At 44.9% G+C, this 18,878-nt stretch overlaps 1 protein-coding gene across 4 annotated transcripts in view; it reads right to left on the reverse strand.

The window, feature by feature from the left end:
* The window catches only part of zmiz1a (zinc finger, MIZ-type containing 1a), a 104,779-nt gene extending 100,797 nt beyond the window's left edge, over positions 1-3,982 (reverse strand). For all 4 annotated transcript variants that reach the window (XM_056435317.1, XM_056435318.1, XM_056435319.1 and 1 more), the window contains exon 1: positions 3,853-3,982. The gene's annotated coding sequence lies outside the window, so the exon portion shown is untranslated. The remainder of the gene's footprint in view (positions 1-3,852) is intronic.
* Positions 3,983-18,878: the final 14,896 nt, after the last annotated feature.

Consider the following 18,878-nt stretch of genomic DNA (forward strand, 5'->3'; position numbering starts at 1 on the left):
TACACACTGTACATTGTTAATGTGGTAAATGACTATTCTAGGTGGAAACGTCTGGTTTCTAATGAAATATCTCCATAGGTGTATAGAGGCCCATTTCCATCAACGATCACTCCAGTGTTCTAATGGTACATTGTGTTTGCTAATCGCCTTAGAAGACTAATGTCTGATTAGAAAACCCTTGTGCAATTATGTTAGCACAGCTGAAAACAGTTATGCTGGTGATATAAGCTATACAACTGGCCTTCCTTTGAGCTTGAAGTTTGAAGAACAAAATTAATACTTCAAATATTAATCATTATTTCTAACCTTGTCAATGTCTTGACTATATTTTCTATTAAATTTTCAATTCATTTGAGAAATATAAGTGAGTTTTCATGGAAGACACGAAATTGTCTGGATGACCCCAAACTTTTGAACGGTAGTGTATATAAATACGTTTTCTCTATATTCAAGAAAAAGTGTTGCCGAGTGCAAATGTTCCTGAACAGCATCGCTCGGTTTCACACACCTGAACGCAGCACAAGCAACAGTTCTCTCCATTTTGTCACCAAACAATGCTGCACGCTACGACTTCTACTGAGTGGACCCGCCAGAGGCCCGGCCACGGGGCAAGGTTTGCAGCTTGACGGGCAGCGGTGACTGGCATGTGGCATTGAGGTCTTCTTATCCCTGCCCCCTTATGTCCGCCCACTTTTGTCTAACTGTACCGAGCTGATGTCATCACAGTCCGTCAGCCTGGTGAGTGACATCCGCTGCGTGCTTCATTTTCTCTTCATTAGTTACACTGCAATTACCAGATTTTAACACGAGCATTTAGTTAGATTTACAACAGGGTTTAGGAAGTAGTTAAGTGTCTGACACGAGGGCAAAACCTCAGCTCAAACTGAACGTGTCAGGCTGCAACTCCCTCTGAGGCGCTTTTTCTGAAAAGCTGTCTTTAAAATGCTCTGAGGCAACACAAGTTGTTCCTTATTAAAAGACCAAAATAGGCACCTTGAAAACAAAGACTCGGTCTAGATGAAAAGCACTGGCACCACAAGTGAGACAGAAAGAGAGAGACAGACAGAAACAAAGGCTGACTTCTGCTAGGGACATGAGTGGGTGGGTTTGGGCTGATGGCGAGACACCGGCCGACTAACAATCTATGTCAAGTGAACAGGCAGCAAGTATTTCACAGCACTCCTCGAACCAACATGAACCGTTAGATGAAATGTCAGGCTGTCAAAACATTGATTAGCATTCCCATGGTTTGTGGCACTTAGCCGGCTGCAGCTGCGGTGATACATAGAATAGCAGCAAAGAAGGTGCAACATGGTAAATTGCTGCGTAACAAAAAGCTAATTACTCCGACACGAGTAATTCGTTGTTTTTCCTGTAGATACTTCTAATCAGTGTTAGTCCGGCACTTCGCAGAGATCGAGAGTACGGGGCACTCACTACTGTAATGCTCTCTGGGAATGATCACCTGGAGAGTTTGGAGAACAGCTGCAGGTGTTTAAAGCTGATATCTGAATTTGTGATATACATGGTTGCTGCCGGATTTATTGAAAATTATTTCATGACCTTGAACTGACACAAATATCCAGTATTCCATGGCCGTATTGGCTAACACTGAGAGTAATCTCTCTATTATGTCTCACTGTTTGGTTTAGAGAACAAACATGCTGTTGCACGTAAACATACATCTTCTTCCTCGTGGTGAGCTGCGACTCGTCGCGCTGCCAGTGCATGTGATGCCTTTCTGGGCTTGTTTACAAATGAGCTGTTTTCCCGGAACATTTCCGGTATCACCTCCTTCACATTACGGCCGAGAGGGCCAGACAATCCGCTCTCAGTGTGCCACCGGGCACTTTCTTAGACTAGTCCAAATTTGATTTCAAAGTGAGTGTACTGGAACCTTTAGTCTGTTTAGGGAATCAGCCACTCTTCTGTTCTGTCTCACAGCCTGGCTGACTGCAGAGAGGCCCCATGAGGGACAACAGAAGGAAAGAAGACTCACACATACGAACACACAAACACACTTCCAAGTTTCAAACAGTTGCAGATGGCATTAATTCATTGACCTCTTTCTTTCACAATTGATCAGGTAGCCCGGTCTGAATGAGCGTGTCTCCTTTTCATGCTTTACTGAGATCACTTTATGCAAGGGGAAAGAAAGAAAAAAGCAAACCGCACTAATTAATGTGGTGCAGCTGACAAGTGTTGCTGCTCAAACAATTTCATTACATCACCAATTTAAATTGCCAAGGAGGGAGACACTGTAGGGTGCACCCATCCAAAAATGTGTTTGCACGCTCTCTTAGACCGACATACACGGAGTGGACACAATAACACGAACACCTGCAATCCAATGCAATACTCCTACAACAAATACTGACTGTGGTGAATCTAAAATGTTTTTTTTTTTTTTTTATGAGAACGTGTCAGAATTCTAAGGAAACAGGGCTTTTAGGTGCTAACTGGTTTACTGCAGTGACAGCAGGCCTATATGTGCATGTTATCTCACCTGCATTATGATAACAGGATAGTAGCACAGTCAGTGAGATATGGGTTAGTCATAGATAGCAAAAAAAAGCTCCACAACTCTCGAACAGTGGCAGCAACTGATTTGCTCCCAATCACACTCCCGTTAACTTCGGCGCCTCACTAACGAGGATTAAGGCTCTATTTCCCCAAAAGTGTAGCTGTCCTGCAGCAGGATGCACGGTTATGAGAGAGCGGCAGTCTCCTCCTCCACCTCCTCCCGTCGAGAGCCCCCTTCTATGCCCCGGCTAGCCTCACATCCAGATGGGAGGAATTTTTACGGGGAGGGTCCGCCAAACTTGAGGCTGAGGGCTGCTCCGCTGAGTCGAGCAGCTCATGCACCCTCTCCTGCAAGAGGACTGAAAAATGTGGTGCTGCTGGCCTCTATCATGGATTCAGATTGTTTCATGTCAAGGAAAAGAAACCATGTCTCTAGATTAATGTTGGGGGGAGGAAGAGGGAACATTGAGATTACACTCACACCTGAGCATTATCTAGCAGAAATAGTTACAGTGCATGTGTATTGTGTACCATTTAATCATTTCTCAGCTCACCAGAAAGCCCACTTGAGTCGTGGTAGGGGCCCCTGAGGGGTCCCAATGACCTCACAGTGGGAGCCACTGATCTTTGAATGATCGCTGAGAGGATCTAATCACTGAAATCAGTACTATCAGTGCAGGTCAATATAGTACATGGTGCATTACATGGTGCTGTAACACCAGGACCAGCACACAGCAGAGTAACATAAGGACTTGCCTGCTAATTGCATTACAACAGGTAGCCCATAATATCCTTGAAGGGTGTCAACAAGCCCTCTCACACTACTGGCTGTTAGCTCAGTGACATGCATTCTCAGTTTAGCATCAACCGATCCATCAGCTGATCCACCAAGACCAGACATTCACATTCACACACAATACACACATGCGCGCACACACACACACACACACACATCACCGAGTTACTAACACATTTATATCTAGTGTCTTGAGACAAATGCATGCACCGATCACGGAATAATCCTGCAGACACATTGACTGTTTCTCGTTTACACCAGGCAGAAACTAGAAGCGATATCCAGAACACGCGAGTCGCGATATACCACCGCGGAGACGCGCTCCGTGCCCGCTCCACGCAACCACAACCTGCCCCCTTTGACACGAGTTCATCGGCGGCTATTAAAGGTTTCTAGGAGGTCACCCTATTGTTAGCAGGTAGTGTCGGTCCAGCGGGAGGCAAACCCCATCCTTGGGCAAACCCCGCACACACGTTCAAACCTCCTCGCTTTGCAACAACGAAAATAATCAAATAACCGGGCGCGAAACTTACTCTCAAGCTCGGACCTCTGTGGCAAATCCGCGTATTGTTTCTCCAAACCTCGTGTTTACGGCGCTCCTCTCTCTCGCTGCATTCACTTCACAAAGACGACGCGAGAGCCCCGGAGACGGTGTGAGTGACTGACTGAATCAACTACCGTAGAGCACGGCAAGTTGAAGTGTCAGATTACACTGGCTATTCAGTTACCAGAGAGAGCCGTGCTCCGCGGTCGGTAAGAAAATGCGACCTAGATTTCCGCGGAAGGACACTGAGCGTAAAGGTGTAAGTACACCCTAATGGGCCGCTAACAGCACGTTTCACACTGGAGCGGACTGCGGCTCGCGGATCTGGCTATTATCTGGTTCTGTATCGCTTCAACGCAGCGCTGCCTGCTGTAATCACAGCAGTCAGGTTACCTCTGAGGTGCACGGTTTACAAGGCAGCGTTTATTTTATGAGGTATGTTGTTGTTGTTGTTGCTGTTGGTTAATAAGTGTAGTTAAAAAACTAAACAATTTGGCAACATATGTTTAGAAAACACGTATATGGCAATAGCCTTTGTACACAACAGCAGTTATACACTATTAATAATCATAAAGAGCTGCAACACATGGGTTAATAATATCAGAAAATAGTGAAAACTGTCCATCACAATTCCCTAAAGTGCATTGTTCGTGTAGAAAAATGTTTAAAGCAATTAATCGATGAGGTAAATAGTTTATTGTTCAACTGTCAATCATCTTATCAATTAGACTGTGCTCTAAATGTTATTCATAATTTAAATATGATGGTAATAATAATATTGTATTTGCATTACTAAAAGAGTAATAAGGGTAGAAATGAAAGGCAATGACGTTATGATATTCATATTAGCATAATTCGCATAATCCCATCGTTAAAAAAAAAAGTGTTGTAGCAATACAAGCATTGATCGCAGTAAATTGTAATTCATCTGTAAAAAATGTTGCCCCCCCCCCCACCCCCAACATGTGCGAGAACCTTTGCGACCCGCACCCCGCTCCAGCGGGGCAGCGGGTGGGGCTCCATGTTTTGCGGACGGCCGGTTTCCAGTGGAAGAATAACAAAGACGTGTTTGAGAGCAGCGGCAGGCTGGGCTGAGCGGTGACGTCAAGGAACAATGTCTCCCCTCCCGCACGCACGGCACACGCACGCACAGCACACAAGCTCCTCGCTCTCTTCCTAGTCAGGCAATGCTGAACTGCCCAGAGGGAGGGCCGCTCAGCTCGCAGCGCATCGGATAAAATCACTCACTACTCATGCTGTGCCTGCACACAGGATTTCTTCAATGTTTATTTGGTTTTTTTGCACACACAAAAACAATAAAAAGAGCAATGGGGGTGGGAGAGATCAGTTGCTGCAAATAAACCATCATACACATAACAACACAACAAAAGTAGACCTGTGTGTGCACTTTACAAACACCTTCCAACCCCCCAACCCCCCCCCCCCTCCCGTGGCTGATCAATGTAGATACGAGATGATCAATGAAGGTGACAAGATTATGTCTGCTTAAAGGTAATTCAAAATTTCCCTTCACATAATGTCATCAGTCCAGGGGTCAAATTCCTGTCAGCTGCTCCCATGGCACAGGTTCATCTGTGTTCTGAAGGGAAGGAAGGGGCTGCCATCCTTTTTAGCTTCCTGGCTGCAGGGCTCCTGACACCGATGCAGCGAGGGCCGGCGCAAGGTATCAGCAATGGGTGGAGGGGGGGGGGGGGGGGTCTCTATCACAGTGTCTCAAGGACGCCCCAGCCCCCTGGTTGAAGCAGCTCTATACGCACTGATGGGGGACAAATGCGGACAGTGACATCGCGGCTCTGGCAGTCACTCATTTTTATTTTGGAAAGGGGGGCTGTGTCTTGGATGGAGCTCGGGTGAGCAGTCAATGTCACAACGCTGTAGCTGTGAACTCATGATCAGATTTGTAATGTATGTTGTGCTCTGGAAATGGCTGGTCGAGCTGACCCGTATCTTCTGTCTGACTCCTCCAATGACATTGTCGAGCATCTGTCTGCCGGGCGGACGTTGACACCGTGATTCAAGTGAGACACATCCGTGTGGGGTGTTCACCCCCAAAGTCCTCGAGACTTCCTCTTGTCATGCAATTTGAGCATTTTCATCAGTTTAGTGCAAGTACAGGTTTCTACTGCTGCCCCAGAGCTCGGGATCAACAACCGACAGGTCTTTTGTCGCCCTCCTTCATTTTCGTTTCAGTCTTATCATAATATCATCTGTTCTGGATCATCCATCAAGTTTTTGTTTGATACCAATTTAAAGTGACACGGCCTGTTACGGGTGTCAGGGGGCCCTCAGCCGGGCGGGTCACTCTGCAGCTCAAGGAATGGCTTGTTGTCAGAAGTCTTCTCTTTTCGTGGCGAGGCGTGCGTCTAAGCCTCCCCAAAATAATACGGCCAGATGGCTGCCAACAAGATGGATGGACTATATGTGGGGTGACTTCAGCTTGACTTTGCTCTGTGTATAATATCCCATGAGCAGAATATCAAAGGGATGAATGAATGCATCAGAGGAGAACAAAGAGAACTCTCAATGAAGCATGCTCCGAGAAGGTTAATACATATTGCATTGTGTTGGAGTGCATTAAATCAACATGGGAAAAATTGGTTAGACCGTCGAACATTAGTGACGATCAAGGCCAGACTTGGCGTTCAAAGACGAAATGATGAACATTTCTCTTGGCCACCTCGCTGTAGGCTTTCTGCTGGTGACAAGGCTCCTCTCTGTGGAGGCAGCAGGCGGAGTGATGGATGCTGCTGGGGCCTCATGTAGCTACATGATGGAGGGAGACTTTCAGTTGTGCTGACATCAGCTCTCCCGTTCACACAGAGGTGTGATGGTTGTTTACAGTGCCACCCTGCTGTCGCCGCCATGAGGCTCCCACTGCTGAAAACACTCCACTGAAATACTGAAAAACAAGTTCTATCACCAGGAGTGGCTGAAACATCTTTCACACCAAAACAAGGACCAAGAAGAAAAGTACGTAGACGTAGATGGGTTTTCTGACCCAGTCTGTGACACTGATCCTGACCAGGTTTTTATAAAGGTCTGTCACTGTTGCTTTGGTATATAAAGGGTGCACAAGTATTACTATGGAACCACATGATTGCTATACGAAACAAAGGATAATAATAACAAACAACAACCCTAAAGAGTCAATTAAAAGTCCAATCAGGCTTTTCCCCTTCACAAGTGTTCGAAAAGACCCATGATTGCATTGTGTAACTCAGTGTCCTTCTATAAAGGGATCAAAGACATCTTGTGAAGTTTCAGCAGGTTGTGTGCACGATCTGCTGAATCTGTGCAGACCATTCAGCAGTGAGCCTGCACACAAGAACTTCAACTGAGCTAACTGTGTCTTTTAGCTGGAGTTGGAGACATTCAGCACTGAGCGAGGCTGCAGATAGAGATTATTTCATTCATTTTTTTCTTGATATTTGTATTTATTAATCAATTAATTGCTTGATTTATTGTCAGACATTTCAGAAAATAGCCACCAACACTGATCTCCCAACCCTTTTACTTGTTTTGTCTGACCACATTTTTCAAATGAGCTTTCAATGAATTTTCTTTAGAAGGATTTATCGCATTAATCCTCAAATCATTGCGTCACTAAACTCGAGTGGATGGCAACAACCCAGTACGAACGTGCCATCAATAGTCTGATACCAATGGACTCACCTTGAATATACTTTATCAAAAGTTGTGTGTGTGAAACTGATACAACTGAAGGAAGAGGGGAGGGGAGAAAAGGGTTAATATTCCAGACAAGTACAGAAGATGCGGGCCAGTAAATGGATCATCTCCTGCAGGGGAAAGGCAGAGGAGCACTATTTTAAAACAAGACAAGAAAGGTCTGGTTGAGTACACCATTGATTGTTTCTGGCTGCGAGAAGAACAAGAAGCTGAGAGGGAGAGCGAGAGGGACAGAAAACAGATGATACGACTGCTGGCTTCTGGAAGCTTGGACAGTCTTTTATAAATGCTCTCTCTCTCTCTCTCTCTCTCTCTCTCTCTATCATTCTCACCATTTCTCTTCAGTTTTTTACCAGTGTGTATGTCGACTGAGCAGTGGCCGATAAGGCAGACAGCCGGGGCCCCATGCTGACTGGCCCGACTGGCTGTGGGGAGCACAGAGGCAATCAATGAGTCTTCACAATAGAGCGCCAGCATCCAGATAACTAACAGCTCCCTGAGGCCATGGGAAGGAGGCAGTGAAGAGGGGGATGACACAAGCAGGAGCTGGTAGAGAAAGGAGAGAAAAGGCAGAGGATGGTGGATGAAGAGATTTCTGCGCTTGGGTGTCATAGGTGGTTTCCGCGCTATATTGAAATAAAGAATATGCATGAAGCACTAGAGCACATATTCCTTCATGGTTGTTTATGCTCACTAAAGCATGTGTAACTTGAGGTCAACGGTCAGTTCAGGACCTCTTGGCTGCCTCTGAAGCAGCACTCCTCACTTATGAGATGTGAAGTGAAGAGTGGTGGTCCGATGCTCGGGGTGATGGCTGCAGTGATCGTGCTATTTTTAGGCGGCTTCTCCTGCGCCTCATTGTTGCATGTTGGCATGCATGCTTATGTGTGGGACTATTTTTATTTATTTATTTAACATTATTATGCAATGCAGTATCTGACCTTGGGGAGAACATGTGCCAGAGGGATAGGGGGAGAGCTGAGTAAAAGTGTGACCACTTCAACCTCTGTGTCATCCTTGACTGCACAACTTGCTACCTCATGGAGCAGCTCTCACGAAGTCTCGGAACATTATTAATTCATCTTATCCAAAGGTGACATGCTTGTTCTGTTACACTGATATCAAAGAGTGGTGTACAGCCGGTTGGGAGGAAAGCTGACATTGTTTTGTATTATCTTAAATAAATTCAATTATCATCGTTTATTGTTCCAAACTGTTTTTCGATCATTACAGAAATGATCAAATCCCATTCAAAACACCACGCACAGTCTGCCATTCAAAACAGCTTCAAGGCCATCTTTGCATCGTAACAAGCATCTTGTGACTGGAGTTAAAAAGGAAAACAGGCGGGCAGACAAGCCACCTAAGCTCGAGCCTATTTCTCAGGATGACATTAATACAATAGCGCTGGTGCCCAAAACAACTTTGTATTGATTCACATAACCTTTTAAGCCAATCAATTGCTGCACTCCAACTCCGAATGCTTTGGCATGGGCATGTTTTCATGCAAGAATTTGTTGCAGTGTTGCATGTTAAATGTTGTGTATTATAGTGTATTTTCTGCTGATGTGGGAGTAATTCATCTTCATTCATTTTTGTTCTCATTTTCTCGTTCATATATAGATGTTAATGTAGTGTTTGTACTCAAAGGATGTAATTCATCTCCTCTATGATTTCTCTTTTCATCTTTTCAAGTATTTCTTCTGACATGGGTCACTTGGTATCTCAAGTTTAAACCTCTTTTAAATTTAAATACTTTGTTATGACATGTGTTGTAATGTGCGGTCATCCTTGCCGTGCTGACTCATGCTTCCCTGCTTTTCAATGGACCGACTGCTTCTCCGGCACACTTGTCGTGAGGACTCTTCCTTAAACACTGACTCTTGAGATCCATTTAGTGTTTGCTGATCCTGGATGGAGTTCATGAAAGACACGGGGGTTGTCTGTAATTGTACAACAAGCTCACTGCCGTTTCCACATGCACGCGACTGCAGGTGTCAAGGCAACTAGGTGCTTTAAGTATTTGAAAGTAGTCTTTGATGTTTACATGCGTTAAAACCATCTGCAGCATATATATTGAAACAATGTCGGTTCTGAACATGAGATGGTAACTGCCAACATGTGTTTGAACTGAATTCATTTAATTACAACGATATGTTAGAATAATATTTGTGAATTGTAAAATGTACAGTTTTTTTAACACAAAAACAAACTCAGAGCCTTTCGCTCTATCAGAGAATGTCTGCAGTGCGGCTGGTGAGATTTTGTAAGCAGATGTTGGCTGAAAGTCACTTCCCTGCTTTTCACATCTGAGACCCTCTGATGCAGTTGAATATATCAATTCGAAAAAAAGACATCAATTAGAATCATAAACATATTTTGTCTGAAGTGATCATGGCACCTTTCATCAACATGTCTTTCGACATTACACCAACAGTGTATGTTTTGTACACGGTAGTTCAAAATCAATGAATAGACTGGCGGTACTAAAACCGTACGGCATACAAAATCCAGAAATCTTCATAATCATGTGGAGCAAAACATAGCATGGCGAGAGGAATTTTAGTGCATACGTGATTTCAAGACTTCTTTCATATGCATTATGTGGGATTGAAGGCGAATAGAGTGGCGGAGGGCATGCATAGCACTAGTGCTGGAAGGGAACACTAACAATGTCTACTTAGCATTTTAACAACAGAAACGCACCCTGTAGCCTGGTTAAGAGCCTGAGCCACCCCAAATCTCAGTGATTATATACATTAACAATGACTAATCATGTTATACAACCTACCACTCTCCACAGCGCTGTGACTGAGCTCACTACCTCTCGTGTGTCTCTGGAGGGCAAGTGTTTTGTGCCTCAGAGTTCACGACGGAGCTCGGAGACACAGAGCAGCAGGAGGAGGGATTGAATCTCCTCCAGGAAAAATAAATAACGCCCTTGTCTGCAAGTGACCGGTGCTCACTCCCAGACTTTCAAGGCGACTCGAGTTACCGTGGCCCCTGACAGGAGCAGACAGGTTGTGTCTCAGAGAAATACCTTCCCACAGATGACATCATTGAGAGGGAGAGCGAAGGCACAGAGCCAGGAAGGGCCCCGCCACAAAGGCTCAATACTAAATCAAAACCTAAGATCACGTCGTGATCCTTCACTCCGAACAAGTTTTGCCGCATGATTTTTGTCTGTGAGCACAATCTGTCTTCTCTCAGAAGATTCGGCTGAGCAGGACCCTGATTAGACCTGCTATGTGCCCGTGAAGAGGAGAGCTTCAATCTTCAGCTATTAGTATTCGAGAGAGATGAAAACATGACCTTAATTCCCCAGAGTGGCGATGCTCACACAGTACAGTTCTCTTTTTAATACAACCCCCACATACAGACACACACACACACACAGCCCCCCCCCCTCTCTCACACACACACACACGCACACACACACACACACACTTTTAGATGAATACATAGTGTGATCTAACAAGGCAGTCTTTGAGATGAGTCTATTGTGTGGGATGAAATTAGCTCCCACCACCCTTCTTCCAAAGAGGGTGGTCTCCCCTGGGCGCCGTGGATGACATTACAGGGATTTGTCCGTGAAGATCTGACTCTATTAATGTAGATAATGCTCTGGTAGACAACCAGAGAGATCAGAGAGGAAAGCGTGTTGCTCACAACTTGTAATCATGTGTATCTCAATTATCTAAAATGGCCTCATGTATTCATCTACTTTGCTGATTGTAGAGCAGCACCGAATCATGGAGGTTTATCGAGAGCGGCAATGTGTGAGCATTTACGTTTTAAATCTGCTCATTGGACACACAGTGATGTGTCCATTATGGATGGATTAAATGGATGAAATAAGCCAACATATTCAAACCATGGAAAACAATGCGATACCACAGAAGACAGCACCACCTGCTGGTCATGTCTGGTCAGTGGTGCGGGGTTGGAGGGGTGGGGGTTATCCGAACTGCTCAGAGAAGATGATTAGTTATGGAATGAGACCAAGCACATCCATGACCACCTCATCCAGATGCTACTGAACACGGTCTGACTCACTGTCACTGTAAGAGTGCCATGTGAGCGAATGGGTCTCTGGAGGCATTCCACCTAAAGGGTGTAGATGTTGTCGCTTGTGATGAAAAAGTTGCCAGGTTGAATCCCCACTCCATCACATGTGGGCAATGGCAGCAAGACCCCACATGCTAGAAGCAACAAGGTGTTTGTGTTCCCGGACACAACATATTTGCTGTTTTCCAGCAACCATTCCTAATCTCACTCTGTTGCTGACACCCCTCTGTGATGTGACGCAATGAGTGGTGTTTTAGCTGTGTAAACATCTCAGTGAGAACGGACTCTGGACCGTGGAGCTGTAAACCTCCCAACCACCACCCGCCCACATGTTGCAACATGCCACTGTACACAAACACAAAATGACTCATCCTTGTGTAAGAAAGGCACCGCCCAGGTCCCTCGGGGAGCAGTGTCCGATATCTGCAGCACCTGACCCTACACTCACCTCACCACTGCTCCCCTCGTCCTCATGTCCTAATACTGTTTGTAATGAGTTGCTGGGCAACGGTGTCCATAAACACAGCACCTGGCAACTCCGCAGCTCTGTGGAAAACGAGATGCCGTTACAGCTTGACCACCGATTGGTCCAGATGACGAGGTATCTGTGCTTTTTTTAATAAATAATATTCACTTTCATTAATCCCCAAGGGGAAATTAGTTCTCTGCATTTAACCCATCCTTAGTTATTAAGGAGCAGTGGGCTGCAGTGATGCGCCCGGGAAGCAACTGGGGGTTCAGTGCCTTGCTCAAGGACACTTCAACTTGCAACTAATGGGGAGAGCCGGGATCGAACCGACAACCTTGCGGTTGCAGGATGGCCCTCTTACCCCACTGAGCTACAGCCGCCCGTTTTACTGTCAATCTCCGCTCTTGATTGACAATGTTTCTACTGTACAACAGTATCTGTCTTGCATTTGCAGTGAATCTCCAAACAATCAACAAACCTAATCTGTGTTGGTTCATGAACTTCTTCCTCATTATTATAAGTAGCCCTTCACCCAATTAACTCTCCCTCTAATTTGCATTCCAGGGGTGGCCAAGGAAGTGCCATTACGAGACCTCCACGATTCTTACTCTGTCTCATCAATTTCCTGTTATTGTTGGCAGTTGAGCTGAAGCCCGAGTATTGATCCCTCACCTCGGGAGAAGATAAGGTGGGGAATCGAAATGGATTCCATATCTATTATCTAATGGAATTCCTCCTCCTAGAAAGGGCTATGGATTTCCTGCCATTGAAGCTGTGAAAATGTGTGTCTCTGTGTGTGAGTGAGTGTCCTCTCTCCAAACGCAGAATGACGCTTTTGTAGGATGGATTAATGCGGTAAGCAGAAAACGGTGGAGAGTGGCACTGAGGCTTTCCAGACTGTTGAAGCATTCAGGGAAATGCACTCTCTATGAATGTGTATTGACCTGCTGCTCTCCAAATGGCCCTCTTAGAGAAGAGCACATACATGGGCTCTCATGTGTGGAGTATTGCATCAAATACTGACACACAAAGTAGTGCTGTGATGAAGGTTTTCTTAAGACTGAGGCCTGTGTATCAGAGGGGCATTGCTTTCTCAGACAGCAGAGTTTACAAGCAACGGTTCATTCGATAATTACATTGTAATTATTAAGTGCACCGTTTGGACTGTAAGGTTGGGGAAAATGGCTGGTTTGTCATCCAGCAGATGAAGACTGACATTGGAATTCATTTGTAGGCATGTTTGTGTCCACCTGATGAATAATAGTTCAATATTTACTCTCATTTTATCTCTGTTTTGTTCTCAGCCAACTCCTGAGGGAAATATCTGTCTCTCCAGCGGCTAAATGTTCCACTATGTTCACCAGCTAATCGCTCACCGTGTCTGTCTGCCGTTTTGTACAGTGCATTTGTTTATTACTGAAAGCAGTTGCCTGCTGGTGCTGGAAATGACACTCATGAGAGCGGCGACTGGTTCAGACACCTTGCGTGCGATTATTAATTTAGGCCATTGGTAACGTAAAAATATTGATAACAGCGTGTGTAATGAACAGATTGCAGTCTATTTCCAGGTTCCTTCCCCAGGACGAGCTGAGCAGCTGTGCTGGACAGAGGAACATCTGGAATATCCTTCTAAACCTGCTACCCCCGCAATGCAGCCTGGGTAAGAAGAATATGGATAGAGTGATGCCTATCAGAGGAGAAACCATTTCAAAAAGATAACGTAACTCAGTTAAATTGCAATGAACTGATACGATGGACATGATCACTGAACACCCTTCTTTTCTTTGTTTTGGTCTCGTTCCTACATCCTGCATCCTACCTTATCAGAGCATCAGATAAGCTGCACAGATCAACCTCTTCCTTAGTCACACATAGGAGCAGGCTGACCCTGCACAGACAGCGGCTCTGACTGCATCATTCATTTCATGATTTCAAGAATTCAAGACTTTCATCCCCCCCAAACAGCGCGAAGGAGATGATGAGCTGGAACCAGAATATGTCTGCATCAAATTATGATATGATTATCTTTCCAACAAAATCGACTCTCAGTGGCAAAGGTGTGTGAGAAATAATGAAGAATAAACAACCCATCACTGTAATAGCTGTGCGTATAGCTCTGTATAGCTACATGTGTACGATGAGAGTGTAAGTGTAACCGGAGTCAGATTCCATGTATGTGCACACTCTGATTCTGATTCTGAATACACACAATTATATACCAGAGCAGCTTAAATCCGCGTGCTATGCAACAGAATGCAGGTGAGCCTATGGCATGGTCTGGGATGATAAGTCCCTGTGTAATCAAAGCTGTGGCACAGTTACAGATATGGTGAATACTGTCATTCTGAGCCAATGCGATAAGACGGTGCCTGCTCAACACCACACAAGAGAGTGTTGTGTGCAGTCAGGGGAAGGGAATTGAAAACCTGCTTTGATTACTGTAAATGAACAGCAGTTGTGCAGCAATAGTGGTGCAGGTTACAGCCGCAGCATAGGTATCGTCGTTTACCTCGTCCTCGACTGCATTGAACGGACACATGCGCCTGCACAGGCACACACACACACACCCCTGTGCGGCGCAGACTAAAACCCAGAGAGAAGACTCAGTCCTGTAATGAGGAAGGTGATAGCCTTAGTGGGTGAATGAATGTCAGCAGCAATTAGAGGCCCGCATAAAAGCATCTAACAGCGAGGCCACAGCGCAGACAGGTCAGGAGTTAACCATGTATCACCAGGATTACATCCACACAGAGACGACACTTTCAGCCAAGGACGTCTCGAGGGCAGGGAGACGACAGGACAAGCACACAGGAAGGGTCTGCGCAAGATGAGACCAGCAGACTTACAGGCGATTAATGTGCGTATGGATGGGACTAACAATGGGATAGCTGAGCTATTACAGCCGGATCATTCCCTTAAGGTTCATATGCAATAGCTTATTGTCCGTCATCTTCAGCTACAGTGAGCTAGTTGTTATATTTGAGGCCTTGCCGTATCTATATGATATGCGTCTACCAATATACAAGGAGTTCAATAACTCATCTTCACTGGTACGTATTCATTGAGATGTGGAAAAAATAATAACCTGTTCACACCATCGCACTCACCACTGGGGGAGCAAGAATGTGGTCTTCACAAAGGCAAGTTATTGATTTGAGGGTTAATATTTGGTTTAAAGGTGCCCTCGTGGTTAAGAGTTTAACACACCAACCATGAACCATAATGTTGCCACTGTGTGTCTGGCCAGGGTCATTTGTTTATTTCCTCAGTTTAAAGGCTAAAGATGCCCAACAATTTAAATGAAAAAATGTATAAAATAAATTGAGATTAGACATAGGGACATGGCTATGGTTAGGATTCCATTTAGTCGATACGAGTCAATACATTTCAAATGCATCTTTTTACAAATATTATTGAATACTGAGTTTTTAAAAAGTTTTACTTTTTTGAGAAAAAGAATCCCAAAAGGATGTCAACCCTGATAAAACCGTGCCATTCATTAAAGGTCTCGCATGTAGGATCGGGTGACCTCTAAACATCTCTCGAGCCGAAGCTGAACTACGCTGGCTGTCCGTTCTGCGCTTCTGTAGAAACATAGTGCTCCATCAAATGTAGATGTAAATGGCTATGGTAATAAAAACAAGATTCTTAGCTTAAAGTGATTATACACTCAAGAAAACTTAGTTATGAATGTTATATTCCATGTATGCCAATAGAGACCCCTAAACGCTGCACCCTGTTCCTTTGAGTCATTAAGATGGAGGTTTTAAACCAGATCTATAGCTCAACAAGATGGAGGTTTTCTGTGAAACTGAAAGCAAGAACATCGAGTAGAGGGAAGAAAATAGGACGGAAGAGAGAAAAATGACAAGAGGGGAGCATGAAAGGACACACACAGAAGGAGAGAAAGAAAAGAACGAAATAGTGGAGTAAAATGGGATGTTGCTTCAGATGTTGCTTTAGGTTTTCCCTTGAGGCCGATGCACTGGGCTAATCTCATCCCATGCTGACACTGTGTCTACTGACAGAGAATAGTGAGAGAAAAGAGGAAAGGAGGTAGGGGGAGGAGGATGGTGTGTAAAAAAGGAGGAGGTGGAGGGGTGAAGCCAAAGAGGTAGGAGATGGATGAAGGGACAGAGAAAATCGGGAAGGTTGTTAGAGACCAGTAGCTGGTGATTGAGTGGGATGACTGCACGGAGGTAAAACCATTCAGAGGATAAAGGAGGTGTATGAGATGACACGTTAATGCTTTCCATTTCAACAAGTTCCTCCCTAATTCAAACCAGGGAACTGCACCAAAAGCAATCGAGCTCAATGTATTATGCAGTCTAGATGATCAGGCAACCTTGAAGGAATATAAACCTTGGGTGCTTTAATTCTCCATTTTCTATTATTCCTCCCAACCAGACGCCTCGTGTGTTTGTCATCGCTGAAGTGTGTAGGAGGCATTGGTTGAAGATGGCTCAAGCTTAATTAGATATAATTATCCTTCTCTGTGCATCTTCAACCTCAGAGTGAGGTGGCGTTCACTCCTAACACGTCTCACAGCACCCTCTATTGGCGAGAAGTGTTTACATGCAGTCAATGGGCCCAATGGAAAGAGGAGAGATTCCAGTTTTGACACCATTAACTTTAATATATCTGTCTCTTGGTGCAAAGGGTTTGAACACACTCGGGACTCTGGCGCCAAGCGGGATAGTTTGTCACCGCTCTGAACTTTTAAAGCTGACTCTGGCTGTGGAGGAGGAGCAGGTTGAGTGCTCCAAGCGTAACAAAAGGGTCTCAAGCTACAAAAGGCAGCAGTGCAGGAATAGAGAGAGAAACAGAGAACAGCCAACCATATGCCAGAAATATACAAGGCTTTATTAGTGTAAACATGTGAGTTGACTGATTTCAGACTTCTAATGTTCTTTCTGTCATATATCGGTTTATTTATGTCTTATTACTACATTAATGCACTATTTCACAAGTCACACGCAAGAAAAAAGGCAAAATGTTGCACATCGAATTGTATAACTGGAGCTGGAAAGAAAGATGACGTTAGTTCTTATGAGAACTATGAGCTCTAGAAGGCTATCTCTTCTCACATAACTGAGCTTATGTGAGATCAAGATATACGGAGGAGAAATGCTCGGCACATTTGCAATGCGCAAGCACATACTGGCTGAAGCAGTAAATGTCTATTTGGGTAGTTCAATGCCTCAAATTGAACTGTCTGACCATGCCTGCAGATCAAACTGCTTGCATCCTATAATAATCTTCTGTGTCCATGGCAACAGTGTTTCTTCTGATACCAAGGAGCTCAGGTGAGCACACTGTTCCGACACAGATTACACATGCACACTCAAGCTAACGTCTCCCCTGACAACAGAGCACAGCTTGCATGGAGTGAATGAAATGAACACCAGAAACACACAGAAAACCTCTCTGGCCAAGTCCCTCCACCACATCTGTTTTTGTTATCGACTCATTACCCCTCTGGTGGGTCAGGGATCAAGCAACATCTTTCCCTCACTGTTCTTTTTGCTCTTCCTCGTCCTCAGGGGGAATTAAAACATGCAGCAATCAGGATGGTAAAGACAAGTACCGTGCCACTTACGTATACTATGCACTTCAAGGAGCAGAAGTACATATATATTTAAACATCTGTTGATATTTCTGTTGCACACCGATGCCGGCACAGGTAGGATTACAGAGGAGTTTGGGTCACTGTGGACAACGGACCATGAGGGACACTCAGAAGATTGATATAGTCTTAGCTAAAAGGTTCCGTGTCAGAATACAGAACATTATAATGCTCCCCGTGTCTCTTTGCCAATACGACCTTGCCTGTCAAAGAATCCTAAGTGGCATGATTGCTTGTGCAACCTTCAGGAGGTTGTGCATGCTTGTCCCACATTAGATCCAAGCATTTAAGGACAGCACATGGACGGTGTACATTAAAGGTGGTGTTTATTCCCTTCTACTCCTCCTTCCGACCTGTAATCTCTCTTTCCAATCTCTCCATCCCTGTGTCTTTTTATGGGAACTGACACATTCATTCCCTTTGCTCTCCTGCCACTAGTGAAGTTGCAGCCCGCCACCAGTTGTTGCCTGAGGGTGTGTGGCAGAAGAGCTGTAATTTACGACTGAATATATCACAAACACAAACCAGACCAAAGAGCTCCTTTTATTCCTGCCGTGTGAAACACTGGAGCAGTTCTGGTCATCAGAGGCAACAGTGGAAGTCCCCACATGGTTCAGATCAGATGGCTCCAAATGAATTCTGTGATCAACATGTCAGAAGGAGATATTTGATGCTGGAATCCATGCAAAAGCCACAGGTGGACGTGCACACTGTGATCACATTGTTTCAGATGTGCTTCTTGTGTCGATGCATGAGGCATCAGTCTGACATGAAAAACATCCCATGGATGAATGTGTTGTCCCTGTGTTTCCCTGTTTTCAACTGTTCACGGCAAATAGCGTGACGTGGACAGGTGCATGCTAAAAACAACTGGGTGTTGATGATTGTATATTGGCCTGCTGATGTTTACCAACACTGTCAGCCGTGGCTGTGAAACACACAGCTCGTCACGCTGTTACGGGGAGGCGACGTCAGATAACAGCAGCTGGCGCTCTTTCTCGTCGTCATAACTCGGTAAAATCTGAACTAATATACATGATACACATCTTTGTATAATCGGTTTGACTTCCCCTTTCTGGGGTTAAACGTGCATCAATTAATGTCCATAAAAATACACTTCTTTTAACTTCAGAAATGCGGCCTG

The sequence above is a fragment of the Pseudoliparis swirei genome, chromosome 17 (genome assembly GCF_029220125.1).
Source record: "Pseudoliparis swirei isolate HS2019 ecotype Mariana Trench chromosome 17, NWPU_hadal_v1, whole genome shotgun sequence".
In the NCBI taxonomy this organism is placed as follows: domain Eukaryota; kingdom Metazoa; phylum Chordata; class Actinopteri; order Perciformes; family Liparidae; genus Pseudoliparis; species Pseudoliparis swirei.